Consider the following 14,010-nt stretch of genomic DNA (forward strand, 5'->3'; position numbering starts at 1 on the left):
CAGCAATGATTTCATATTCAATAAATCTGTAAATAAACAAGTTAGTTCTCTGAGTAAGTCCAGCCTTTAGATTAATAACTGGGTAGTGATCAACAGGTGGTCAATTTATAAGTAAATTGTTTAACAAGCCAGCAAATGGGTTGATTAAATGATCAATTAATGCCAAGTTAGAGCTTGTTTGGACGACGGTGTTCTCATATTCTATTCTTCTAATAGAACTAGTTCTTTCTCTGGCTTTTTGGAATTCGGTTCGATGCTTTAATCTCCGTCTCTTATTGTATTAATTAAAAGGAATCTTTTAAAGAAGAAAATTCAAATCTGAGGTTGTTGAGTGGCTCTACAAACCAAATGGGTAACTGAGAAAGATTGCCAGTAATCACACGACTGTAAATCCTGCAAGAAAGCAGAAGAACCCAAGCACATATGAAAAATTGATTTGGGGCAAACCCAAAAGTATCAGAAGAGGGGCTAGCACCTGATTCCTAAAAAGCATAGCCAAAAATAAACTAGTGGTTGGAGAAATTCAATTAAACACCTAACTAAATTTTTTCCATGTGAGTCTTGGCAATGAAAACAAAACGTGAAAATAGTGCCCTGGATGATGGTAGCCGTTCAATCCGCTTGCAACTAGGCTTATATAGAGATGATTTTTTTGTCTTCACCTAGGATGAAAGGAGAGCCAAACTGCAGGTTGATCACGCTGCAGGCCTCAAGTAAAAATAATAATAATAATAATAATAATAATCCAAGACCTTAGATAAAAAGCATATATAACAGCTGAAAGAGATAAAATATTTGAAACCTTAGACTTTTTGGGACATGTCTGTGAGGAGGTAGAAAAATAGCCATTCGATTTTTGAACACTTTGAATTAGTGTAGTCTTTAATTTATGCCTTTCTTTCTTAATTACAATTAATTAAGGTTTTTAGTTGAGATGAAAAAATGTTAATGGCACGAGCGGGATTCGAACCCACCTACTCTACCACTTGAGCTATCGTGACACTAACTTCCCATCTCAACCGCACCTTTTGAATTTTCCCTCCTTTTTGCCATTTTTCAAATGTCGTGTAATCGGTTTGGATTCTCGACGACAATTGAAATGGCCACGGAGAGCTTTAGTGAAGTGTACTTCATATTAATTCTTTAAATTCACTAATTTCGTGGTCCGCTTGACCAATTAAATCATTACAATTAATTAAGGTTTTTAGTTGAGATGAAAAAAAAATTTGAAAAAAAATAGCTCAAGTGGTAGAGCAGCGGCGTATCTAGCCGAAGTTCGTCGGTTCGAATCCCGCTCGTGCCATTAACTTTTTTTCATCTCAACTAAAAAACCTTAATTAATTGTAATGATTTAATTGGTCAAGCGGACCACAAAATTAGTGAATTTCTTTGTTAAATACAACCGCTAAGATTAACAGAAAAATAAGCTTTTGAAAAAAAATCTTATGCAAAAACACAAGAAATACTAAAAAACAAGATTAGATTTTATGTCTTATAAATGAGATAAGGACGAAATAAATGAAACATTTCAAACATTTTATTTTATCTCTCCGGTTCTAATTTAATTAATTATATTATTAAAATCTAATTCTAAGCTCCTTGCGCCCACTGGAAAGCACTCTCGGGCACACAATACACAAAGAACTGATCGCACTCAACGTTGAATGTCCCAAAGCTACCAACTTTCATTTTTTATTTGTTTTTGTTTCTCTCATATAAAATATAAAAAGCTGTGTTTATTGGTTGCCATCAGTTCAAATTATATCCATTGAAATGTATTTTAATTTGTGTTAACAAATGTAGTGATAATAAATTAACATAGAAATTTGTAAGAACCACTTTTTAAAATTATCTTTGTTTTCTTCTTTACCTCTGAGAAGGTAAAGGTGTAATGACGGCACCTTCTGACTTAAAATGCCTTTCATCCCTGTTTTTTTCTCCAGTGCAGCAGTCATACTTTAATTCTAATCAACCAATCGATTCCCAGAAATCGTTTCGAATCCGTTCCAAACCGTGGGAAAGTCTTCCGTCAGATCGGTCCGAGGGATTCAGAGTAGAAAAAGTCAACACCGATTCGGGACAAACCCTGTTAACGATTATTTTGAAAATCACCTATTCGTTTTCTCACAGCATATCAATCCCAAGGGTTCTCAGTTCCGTTTTCCCACGGACAAGACCCATTTCTACCTGAGGGGGCTGGTTTTTTCCTCCCTCGTTTATACGGTAAAAATGAACCCAATCCCTAATTCCGGTTTCTGAAGATCAAACTCTGACAAAAAGATATGATACAAGGCTGAAGATGTAGAAATTTGTTTATAAGAGAATCCGGATTAACGATATTTTAACGAATTTTAAACATGTCAAACTTCAAAGAATGTCTTGACTGAATATTCTATTTTGTAAAGTTTTTCTATCAAGTTATTTTGACAAAAAATAATGACAAAAGTATTAAAATTAAATGATTAAATTTTTTATTTTCCGAATATTATACTCAACTATATGTTTTTTTAAACACTCTCATATCTTGCTTACAGACTTTCTAAAATTTCCCAATGTGTTCTGGTTCAAATCGTTCAATTCTGTAGACGCGAGGTACTCACTTTTTTGAACGTTTTGCCGAATTGACAATAAGATTTCAGCTCTGCAAGGCACTCAATCATTCAAAGGCATTTTGATGGCCTAGATAATTTTTTACCACATAAGGGAAAGGGGTGGCGGATGTAGGATTATATATTTCGATGAAAATTTTTCTGGTGATACATACAATAATATTGTGCCCGAGAGTGCTTTCCAGTGGGCGCAAGGAGCTTAGAATTAGATTTTAATAATATAATTAATAATAAAATAATAATAATAAATTGCCTTTATTTATAATTTTTGACAATATGCAGTTCAATCTGGATATATATGTTTAAGCAGGCTTTTCCCATGGTCACAAGACCGTCAGGGGAGTACGCACATGTATATATAAATAGTATAAGCTATGNATATAGGCCTCTGAGGATTCTGACTATTTTAGACGAAACGTCCATTAACCTAAGTTTATGGAAGAGGGCCCGTCTATCTATTCGATCGAATGCCGCTGAAAAATCCACAAAAAATGCAAAGACTTTGCCACGTTTAGTGCTTATTTTAATGTTTATTATGCTTGTTAAATTGAATATATTGTCTACAGTCAAGTAATATTTCCGGAACCCCGCTTGGAATTCTTTGAGTATCCCATTTTGCTCTGTCCAGTCTGTCAGTCTATCCATGAGCATGCTACAGAAGATTTTCCCAATGGTATTTCCGAAAGTCAGACCTCTATAATTAGTGACATTGGCCGCGTCTCCTTTTTATAAATTGGGAAGATAACTGAATGTTTAAAGCTATCAGGCACCTGGTCTGAAAAATATATCGAGTTAAATAAATCTAGAAGTTTTGAAAGTAGTGGTTTAGGGGCGTTTTTATAAATTTCGTAGCTAATTCGGTCAATACCTGGAGCTTTATTATCTTTCAAGCGTTGTAATACTCTATGCAAGTCCCCCTCAGTAAAGGGAGCGTCGTCTAATCTTTCGTTTTCGACCATTGGTTCAGCAAGGCTTACTCTGACTCTGGATGACAGTGGATTAAATAATCTTGAAAAGTGTTCGACCCATTCTTGCATTGGAATATTTCTATCGAAGATATAAGATTTGCTAGTCAAGTTCCTAACTGTTTCCCAGAATTCTTTTATATCCTTTACTCTTTTAAAATTATCGACACATTTTTCATTGTATTCTTTCTTTTTTTGTTCGCAAAGGATTTTGTAATAATTAATTAAATTAGAACCGGAGAAATAAAATGAAACGTTTGAAATGTTTTCTTTATTTCGTCCTTATCTCATTTAAAAGACATAAAATCTAATCTTGTTGATATAGCCTAAGTTGCGTTTTCTTTCTCATGCATTTCAGTATTAACTTGTTGCCATTAACTGCCCTTTTTCTCTCTCTCTCTTTCTCTCTCTCTCTCTCTCTCTCTCTCTCTCTCTCCTCTCTCTCTCTCTCTCTCTCCTCTCCCTCTCTCTCTCTCTCCTCTCCATCCCTCTCTTTCTCTAGATAGGTAGGTAGATAGAAAGCATAATTAGGATCCACTTTATCTTGTTCTCTGTGCTTTGTTCTCAATTTTTATTATTAACCTATCTTATAAAATATTAAATTTTATAATTTTAGACTTTACGCCGATAATTTATAAATCAATAGAAAAATAGGATATTTATCTGATAACTTCTAAAGAAGTTATAGTTGAACAAAGAAAATTATGATAATAAACTGAAAACACTATAGAATCTTATTAGAAATAATTGAGGTGGGGTATGTCGAATCACTTTTTGTAAAGGGTGTTTCTACTCACAAAATTGTCGTTAAAATTAACAATTAACAATATATTTGAAGAAATGGAGGATGTAGTCCTAAGAAGCTTGTGTATTGATACTATGCGAAGCTTTCGGTGTTTTATATCACCTTCCTCAGGTGTACAACGGATATACAAACATATAATGTTTTACAGTTTCTCATCTTTGTAAGTGAAAATCAATAATCAACTTATTTTTACAACTTACAGATTCTCAGTCAATATTTAAACATTATTTTCTTTTAACAACATGTATAAAACTTTTTTTGACTCTTATTTTTTAATTCTAAATATAATGTTTTTTTATGTAATTAAATATACAGTACTCTTTGACAAGTACTCGAGATTTCGAGGTAAAAATTTAGATGTTTGATATCCGTTGTAGAGCCCTGAGTAATGTGAAATAAAACATCGAAAGCTTGGCATAATTTCAATACACAACATTCATAAAAATGTTTAGTGTTTAGTGACGATTAGTCAATGATTATTCGGAGGAAATAATAAATGGTGGAGTGAGTGTGTTGTTCAATCTTTTTAAAAAGATAGTCCCTACTCAGTATTAAACTTTTGTTGACTCTTTTTTTACCATCTCTTATTTTTTAATTCTAAATATATTGTTGTTGTTTTTAAATAATTAAATATACAGTACTCTTTGACAAGTACTCAAGATTTCGGGATAAATGCAAAATCTCGGGAAAAAAACGAAAAAAATTGTATTGTCTTATTTAATGTAAAACGACCTGGTGAGTCCATTGGAATAAGAATTAATCTCTTAAACCTCGTAGTTTGCTAGAGTATATTAATTAATTTATTTATTTACGTTTTAAAATACCATTATATTTAGAATCAAAATATGAGAGCTGGTAAAAAAGAGGCAAAAAGGTTTATACATGTAATTAATTGAAAATATGTTTAAATATGGACTGAGATCTGTAAGTTGTAAAATAAGGTGATTCTTGATTTTCACTTGCACCGCTAATTATAAAAGATAATTATTTGTATATCCGTTGTAGTGCTCTGTAGAGGAAAGTGAAATAAAACACCGAAAGCTTGGCATAATTTCAATACACAACATTCATAGAAATGGTAAATGGCGGAACAACACACTGTTCAGTCTTTTTAAAAAGACACAGCATTCATTGAACCACATCCCCGATCGAACCAAATATAGTGTGAAAAGTAGCTATTCGATCACCTTTACATCAGTAACAATTAATTAACAACGATTTTGTGAGTGTATCCATCCTTCGCAGAAAGTGTAGAATCTTATTCAATTGTCGTTCGTAGATGGTGATCTTACTATCGGCAAATCGTAGGCAAATAGGCAAAAACGTAAGGTGATCTCAACAGCCTTCCACTGTCCAAATCTACGAGAATTTTTTAAAATAATTTTTAAATATTACGAGTAATGATTATTTGGAGATCGTGAGGTGCGGCCTGGTCTGATGTAGGCTTTGGAAAAACATTTTCTTTATCGTGCGACACACGACACAGAAGAATGACACAACTACATGGAAAACAAACACTTTGAGTACTGAAAATGATCTTAAAGATCGAAACGTTGGTATGATAAAGAAAATGTTTTTCTAAAACTTACATCACACCAGACCGCATCTCACGATCTCCAAATAATCATTAACAAACGGTCACTAAACACCACACATTAGGAGTAATGGTCGTTGAAACACTATTCTGATTGGGATTGGATTTCGATCAGGGTGTCTATAGCTTGTTTTTAATCTTTGCCTAGACATACCTTTAACAATTCTCTCGTTCAATGACTAAACCGACGCAAAGAACCGCAGCTGTTATCCTTTCTCATCATCTAATGGATAAAAGATTTCGATTTGCTACTGTTATCTCAAAGGGTGGGATCGTTTTTGTTTGTATGTTAACAAGCCGTGTCATTGGGGAAGTGGCAGCACGTGCCGAAGGGCTATTAGAAAGGGAGCGGGAGCTGAGATGAGCCTGTTTATGCCCCGACCTTACCTTTATCTCAATCTACTACTCGAGGGAACGAGCCCTCAGGGCAAGTCTCACCCAATGAACAAATTATTCATTCCCAGATCGGATTTTAAAGTCGACGTTTCCTGATGGGCAGGAACGATCGGTTTTCTTTTCTTTCTTTTTTTAAGTTAACTTTTCTGGCACTATAAAACTTTACGTTGTACTCTGTATTCTGCCTAGATGTAATAGTATACGGTGAAAGAATAGATTCAGAAGACTGGTGCAAAAATTAATCCAAGTAAATCCTTCATCTATCGAAGCAATATCACAAACATGACGATAAATATCAACAGCTGCCCGTTTTAAACAGATATTTTGGGTTACGTTTTGATCAAAAAATAGCCTCAACAAATTTTCATGATACATGTATGAAAGCATAAACTACCCAGTTTTGATCATAGTATTTATTTATAAAGTTTATAATTGATCGCCATAGTCGTTATCATGATTTTTTATTGTTTTTGAATCACAAACTTTGATGATAACTCAATAAATACAGTTGAAAGCTAGGCACTAGATTCAAAATTTATTTAGCTGTAATAATCTTTAAAGAAAAGTGGCTTGACGTCTCATCTCACGTGAGAAAAGGTCGTTATTGCGCAAAAACTACTTGATTAATTCATATTTTAGCTTTATCTATTAGGAAGTATTATAAGGTTGTAATATGTAGAGGCAGTTTCTTTTCTTCAACAAACAATCTTGTTAGTAATTGACAATCAGACTGCAGAAAACCTCGACGATCTTCATAATTGGTTTAGTACAGCAGGGTTACTACTTGGGATTGGATACTGGATATCGGCCAGGCTAGGCACCTCTTCCGGCCGGAATGGGGCGATAACAAATCCTTCCGACTACCAGAAAAAGTGTGTGTGTGTGTGTGAGAGAGAGAGAGAGAGAGAGAGAGAGAGTGAGAAAGAGAGGTAGGGGTTATTAACCAGGATCGACTTTCTCATTCTCACACTCCGGACGTGTTCCCACACTGCCGTCCTTTCCCACTGTACTGATGAGAACGAACCCCGGTTACAAATTACCGGCAGCCCTCGCATTCATCCCTTGTTACACGGAGATTATCGGCGGCGCTTCTGATAACCACTGGCTAGGACAATTGGTAAAAAAATTCCATACCGTCCTTTTTTGTTTCTTAACAGTAATACTACTTGGCAAACCCTGTTATTTCGACGAGAATAACATCTGGGTCATCAATAGGAGAAGCCTTTTAATTACAGGGATTAAAACAATATAAGGTTCATTTGTCTGCTATTTTCAATGCTACATCTACTGAAGTGACATACTTCAAACCGTCAAAGACAAGTTAAATTTATCAGAATTTTTTTAGCCTTAGGGTGTCGGTTTGTTTGTGACACGATGTGTGTTTTGCGTGCCTTGGAAAAAAGTTAACAATGGAGACTATTTTTCCGTAATACTAATCGGTACTTTACATTCATGGTTGCTACGCTTTTCTAGCCTATAGTAAAAAAAAAGTCTATTAGTCTTTTTCTCTCTATATATTATATATCTCCTCTATCTTTCTCCCTTTATCAGTCTCTATATCTTTTTATCTCTCTTTTCGCCCTCTCTCGTTTTTTTCTCTCTCTCTCTTTCTCTTCATAGTTTGTAGTTCATTTTTTTGGCTTGGTCAAGTTCTTGAGGTAAAGAAGCAGAATTATTTAATAACAGTTTAGTGACAGTTTTTGAAAGCTGTTTGCCACTAGCTAAGTCCATAATTATTGACCTCCTTCTTACTCGGATAATTCCTTCCGTGTCTTTTTGGTAAGGGAGAAACTTAAATTAACCGTGGGGATCAATTCGCGGCAGCCGCGACTCAGACGGCCGTCGAGACCCCTCGACTTCTCAAGGGCAAAAGCGTGAAGGTCGCGTTCTTCCCATCGCGTACCGCTGCTACCCTCCTCATTACAAATAAACCACAGAGGGATTCGTTCTTTTCCCAGGCACACGGTATTGTCCGCTCCCCGGAGAACCCGTGGGACGTGAGAAAGAGACGCGACTAATCAAAAGGTCAATAGCTTTATTGCTATTGAAAATAATCAGGGGGGATTCGCTGGTTCATTTCACTCATCTCGTCCCTTTTGAAGATCCTGAACGAAAGAGTTACGGTTTGACTGTTGACGGATAATAAAGTCGATTTCAAAAGAAACACCTTAACTAAGCCAACTCACCAACAACTACCATGTTCTTACAATTTATTTTGTTTGTTATCGTCTTTTTGCCATTCTTGAAAACAAAAAATCGTGAAATAAAAATATAAATGTGAAGAAGACGGGAGATAAAATCGATGAAATTGAGATATAAATCAAGAGCAAATAGTTGACGGTAGGGATGACACTCACGTCACTCTTTTAAAAGGACAATGGCGTGCTTGTGTTCCATATTTCCAAGTGAAGACATCGAGGTCGGATTTTTTCTTCGATTTCCTACAGTGAAGCGCACCCCTGTCGATGGTAAACTGCCCTCATTTTCTTAATTGGATGATAGTTTGGATTTTCGGTCGATTCCAGGAACGGGTCAGCAGTTAATACGAGAGAACTCGTGTGCATAGTAAGATTTGTTTGTCATATAACCGATTTCAAACGTGTTTTATAATTAAATCCTAGAATGGAACCCAAAATGACAAAAAGTGAACAATTTTTATTAGGTGCATTTACAGTGTTGGGTTAGGTGATGTATAATCTGACAAAAGATTGGACATGCGGTCCTGATCTGCACTGATAGCATTGCTGGTTCATCTGTTCTCGCAGGTTTATGTTTCACTAATGCAAGTTTCGGCTTCACGCCATCTTCAGTGCAGAACCGTTTTATCGTATGAGTGACACATAATCCACCGGCAATAGATCGACCTGTGAAATCATCAGTGTCAATTAGTTTAACAAGTTATTATAACTTGATTACAGGTATTTTAGTTTTTACTTTCTAAATCATTCACAACCAATGAAGCACATCAATCGTAAATCAAGTACACCTAACACAGCCCTTGATGTCGACCTATCACAGAAAAAAATCCTTCGATACCTACTTACAAACCTTTGCCTTATCTACATTTACAATTCAGTATTTATAATTCGGTCCTTACAACCATTTAACCATTTACTTTTCCCTCAACTGGGTATCAAACCTAAAAACCTCATCAGCATCCACCATTTTCTATGTAAACGCATTCTCCCTATCTTTCATTCATACAACGATCCCATTTCAAATTCAGCCCTGCCATCGCTTTGTATTGTAGACATCATTGCTACTCTTGAGCGAACGGAGTCTTGCTCTGGTATATTCCTAGATGTGAAGCAAGACTGATCGTTTATGCAACTGAAAGCATAAGAAATTTCTCCCATTTACCTATCACAAGGTTGCGAGGATGGCACAAGGAAGTATCTTAGGATCACCGCAGACCCTCCTTCTCATTTTTGTAACTACCCTTACCATTTAGCGGATGAAGCTGACATCCTTTGCTGACATAAGGATCCTGCCATCACGAAGTACTAACGTAGCCTACTACCTTCGGCTATACGGCTATAAAAGACATACGTGGAACGTACAGACTCGACTCAATAGACAAAAAATCAACAGGCACTTTATACTTCTTACAAGAATAATGGACAATGTATCAAAACTCTGAAAAAACATCATTCACAGCAGCACATCATTAGGACATACTCCATCAACCTTTGGGTTCCAACGAAACTTTCCAACTACAACGTATGCAATCCTTACAATCCATCAATCTTCCAACCCTTCGAACCGTCAATGCATTGACAATCCTATCTTACCATTCCAAAAGAGCTTATTATTCAATATGTCCTTGAAGTAGGCTAAAACAGCTGCAAATAGTTTCACAAACGATTATCCTATCTGACAAACCCTCTCGTAAAAAACTTTTCATCCCGCACCTATCTGGAAAATTCTCCCAACGATTGAAGCGTCACTAGCTTGTTACCTTGTTAGTGAAAATGAGACTGATTAACACATATCTAGGAGATATTAGCAATGAATAGATTGGTTTTTCGAAGTGGCAAGAAGACGTTTGTACTACATCTATCAGTCACTGTGCTTTTCCACATATGGACTTACAGCTCACAAACTTGTGTCAGAATTCTAATTAGCCTTTATTGCCTTGATAGTGGCTTCTCAGTTATACTTTGTGAATCTTTCTTTCTGTTAGGCCCTCACAATAATATATGATGTGCTCTGTTGTCTTCTTGGCAGAGTGTTTATAAGACTTATATCTTCAGCCATTTCCAATATTTCCATATGCCTATTGAGCCTGCAATGATCAAACTGTTGCCAAATGATCAAAACTATGCGAATATAGGGCATAAATATACCGAAATAGCCAACTACCCCCACTAAAGACTTGACACTTTCCGTCGAAACTTCATGAACTAACTTAATAAAATGAGGGAGCCGGTGTATTTTTCTCCCCGCGTGCATGTGAAAATCGAGACGCAGAACGGGTTCGTAGCTACCTAAGGAGGAAATTGAATCAAAATGGTTTTCAGTGACTGACACGCTAATTTAAGTCTTCTTAGCCGTGAACCTGCCCTCAGGATCGTCTGACAGCGCGTGTTTACCGCCAATCCACAGTCACGCCAAGTTTTCTCTTCTCCAGTTTACCCAAAACTTACCGGTCCAAATTGCTTTACGGGGCATTGAGCGACCAAGAGGAGTCATTTGAAAGCGTTCACTTTCGATTTCATCCAAAAATAGCGGTAAGTACAGCCAGGAAGAAACCATACATATTTGTCGGTATGAGGGTGACACAAAAACATACGTATTTATGTTTTTACTTATTAATTAAAGTATATACTTTATTGTAACAAAATTAAATTCTAGTTTTCTTTTATCTTATGTTAAAGCCATAATTCACGTGACATGATGTGAGATTATATCCGGAGACAGTCCTCCTTTTTTACTTTATATAGGACCATTACATATTAATTTACTAATAATAAGTATAATGGAGAAACGAATTTTTACAATTCAACAAATAGTAGGGACTAAAGTAAAAGGAGTGCATTTACATTATTTATAGTTTTTAAATTTTTACGTAATAGTCATTTGTCACCATGCCTTTTCCTTTTCTGATGTTGGTTGTTTCGGGGTGGTGGTGTATGAGCAGCCATTTTTGTTTGGTGGCAAGGTATTTTTAGGTCAGTATGAAGTGTTGAGTGTTTGAACTGATTTTGAACTGTCTGTACCCGTTTCACTTGAGGCTTGCTCGCTGATGCCCATATCTCACAGCCATACATCCATATTGTTCATATCACCGACAAGTACCTACAGTGTTTCATGTCGAGAGGTAGATTTTTGTTGAGAAGAAAGTACAGCTGCGTGATTCAGTTTGTGAGTTGTACTATCTGGCCAATATGTTTGTCAAATATCAGTTTTTGGTCAAGGTGTAACGAGGTATTCAACTGAGGTTTGTTGATGGATGGCTCCCCCTTTGGAGGTTTATCGATGACGTTTCTTTTTAGGGTTGTTTCATCCTCCACTTTTCACACTAGTCACTTATTTGTTGAGCAAAGGACTGTAGTCCAATCTACCATTTATGGAAGAAATAAATTTTATAAAAATTTCACATGACGGTTCATAAGAAGGTTACTAAGTTACCAGTTTTTTCAGTCTCTATGCGAGTTTCGTCAAAGGATTAGAAGTTCATTAGTCCAACAAACAAAGCAGAACACGCCGTGCATGAGGACATTACAGATCAAAGTTGATCATTATAATTAAAAATTAGATCACGTCCATTCAAGTATTAAATGAAAGCCGATGCCGCTGCCCGTTTGTACGTGATTGGCCCACGGTCCAAACAAACCGATCGGAAGGGGGAAAAAAATTGAAACGCCTTATTTTCTCGAGTGGGGACGGCAAATATTTTCCCAGTGAATGATAGTTCCCATGGATTCCTCATGTATTCTCGTGAGAACTTGGCGATTGTCCCACGGTTAAAGACAGACGACCTTGCGTTAACCAACCCCCACCGCACAACCCCTCGTCAATCCTCCTCCACGCTTTCGCCGGGCAATAACGATTTTTGTGAACGATTGATCAAATGGAGACGAGGAATGGTGTACAACTGATCTGTAGATAAAATGGAATATTTTTGTAAAATATTTCAATACAAAATGTCATTTGAAATCGAAATAAAACCGACTGGAGGCAAGTTATTTCGCAAAACAACAGACACTTTCAAACCCCTAGAAGCATATTTAGAGAGCGTTCTTCGTCGAAAAGACACGTCGCTTTAGCAGTTTGAACCACAAAAATTATATTGTTTTAAATCACATCATTTTTATTTTAAATAAACTTTTTAAACAATATTTAAGATTTCTTACACCTCAGAAGATGCTAGATCTAACATAGTTGATTGGGAACAGATCTATAAGCACGCTACTACCTTGTAATCCTAATTAAGAAGAACTGGACAAAACGTATAAGGAATATAATGAAGTTTGACTCTAGTCAACAAAATTTTCATAATGTGTTCTCGGGGGTGATGAACCTGAACTTTAAATCTAACCCATCATTTTGGTTTGCCTATCTTGCTAGGTTGGTCTGTAAGTATCTTACAAATAGTAAGGATACTTCTACAACAAATGGGTTCATAAAAATGTCTTTCTCTCTACTTCTACATGTCCAGCTACCACATAGAGAGAGATTATATTTTACCAAGGTATTAGAATTCGGCACCATTTCCGACCTGGTGATATTTGAGTTTACTCTTGAATATCGGAATTTTTTTTGCTTTTGTACTGTTGGTTCAAATTGAATTTAATTCATTGTTCTATTGATTAGATCACGGATGGTAAGATAAAATATCAACACCAAAATTATCCGTGGCAGAACCAATTTTTGGTTTTGGAATCAACAAATTTTGAACCATGAGGTTTTAAGTCCACCCTTTTGCGATTTCACGTTTTGTATATTATTTTGACAAACTTCGTCCATTTAATTTTGTTCATTAACTCAAAGAACTCTTTGGGGTGCAGGTATTTGTTTTGTCCTCGCTCTGTTTGACTGACAAAACTTCACAAAACTTGATCATAAAAAATTTGACCTTGGTACTAAATTTGCATTTTTTCTTGCTGGGCGCCATAAAATTGATCTAACTAATTTTATTTAATTTTCCACCATTGCTGAACCTCTTGTTATGAAATACCTCACATTTTGGGCTTCACATTTCAGAAACGGTTAAAAGTAAAACAAATGTTCTATTATAGAATTTAATATCTTGTTAATTAGGTGAGATTTATGAGAATTGCAAATTGCGACTCTAGTCCAACAATAAAATTTTGAAAAATTTGATAGTAAATTGGCATCTAAGCCTAAATTCGTACGACTTGGATATCTAAAAATTATTTTCTTTATTATCTATACAGCTATTATCTAAGAATTTGATGATATATTTCACGTATGTTGGACTTGGAGCTTCTTATCATTAAGATTTTTTGAGAGGAATTTTTCACGTGAAGAAAATCACCACCTGACTGATACCTGGATATTACGGGGATCAGAATAGTCAAATTTCGACTCTGGTAAAACAACAAAATGATACCAAATTTTATGGTAAATGGGGCGGTGTAAAATTACATTTGTTTGTGTTAGGCCCACCAAACCTAT

At 35.7% G+C, this 14,010-nt stretch overlaps 1 protein-coding gene across 2 annotated transcripts in view; it reads left to right on the plus strand.

Annotated features, from left to right (window-relative positions):
* The window catches only part of LOC106664204 (neprilysin-1), a 67,758-nt gene that overhangs the window by 30,987 nt on the left and 22,761 nt on the right, over nucleotides 1-14,010 (plus strand). The gene's annotated exons all lie outside the window — the stretch shown is intronic.

This window comes from Cimex lectularius, unplaced genomic scaffold, assembly GCF_000648675.2.
Source record: "Cimex lectularius strain Harlan isolate CLEC.00 unplaced genomic scaffold, Clec_2.1 scaffold99, whole genome shotgun sequence".
NCBI lineage: Eukaryota > Metazoa > Arthropoda > Insecta > Hemiptera > Cimicidae > Cimex > Cimex lectularius.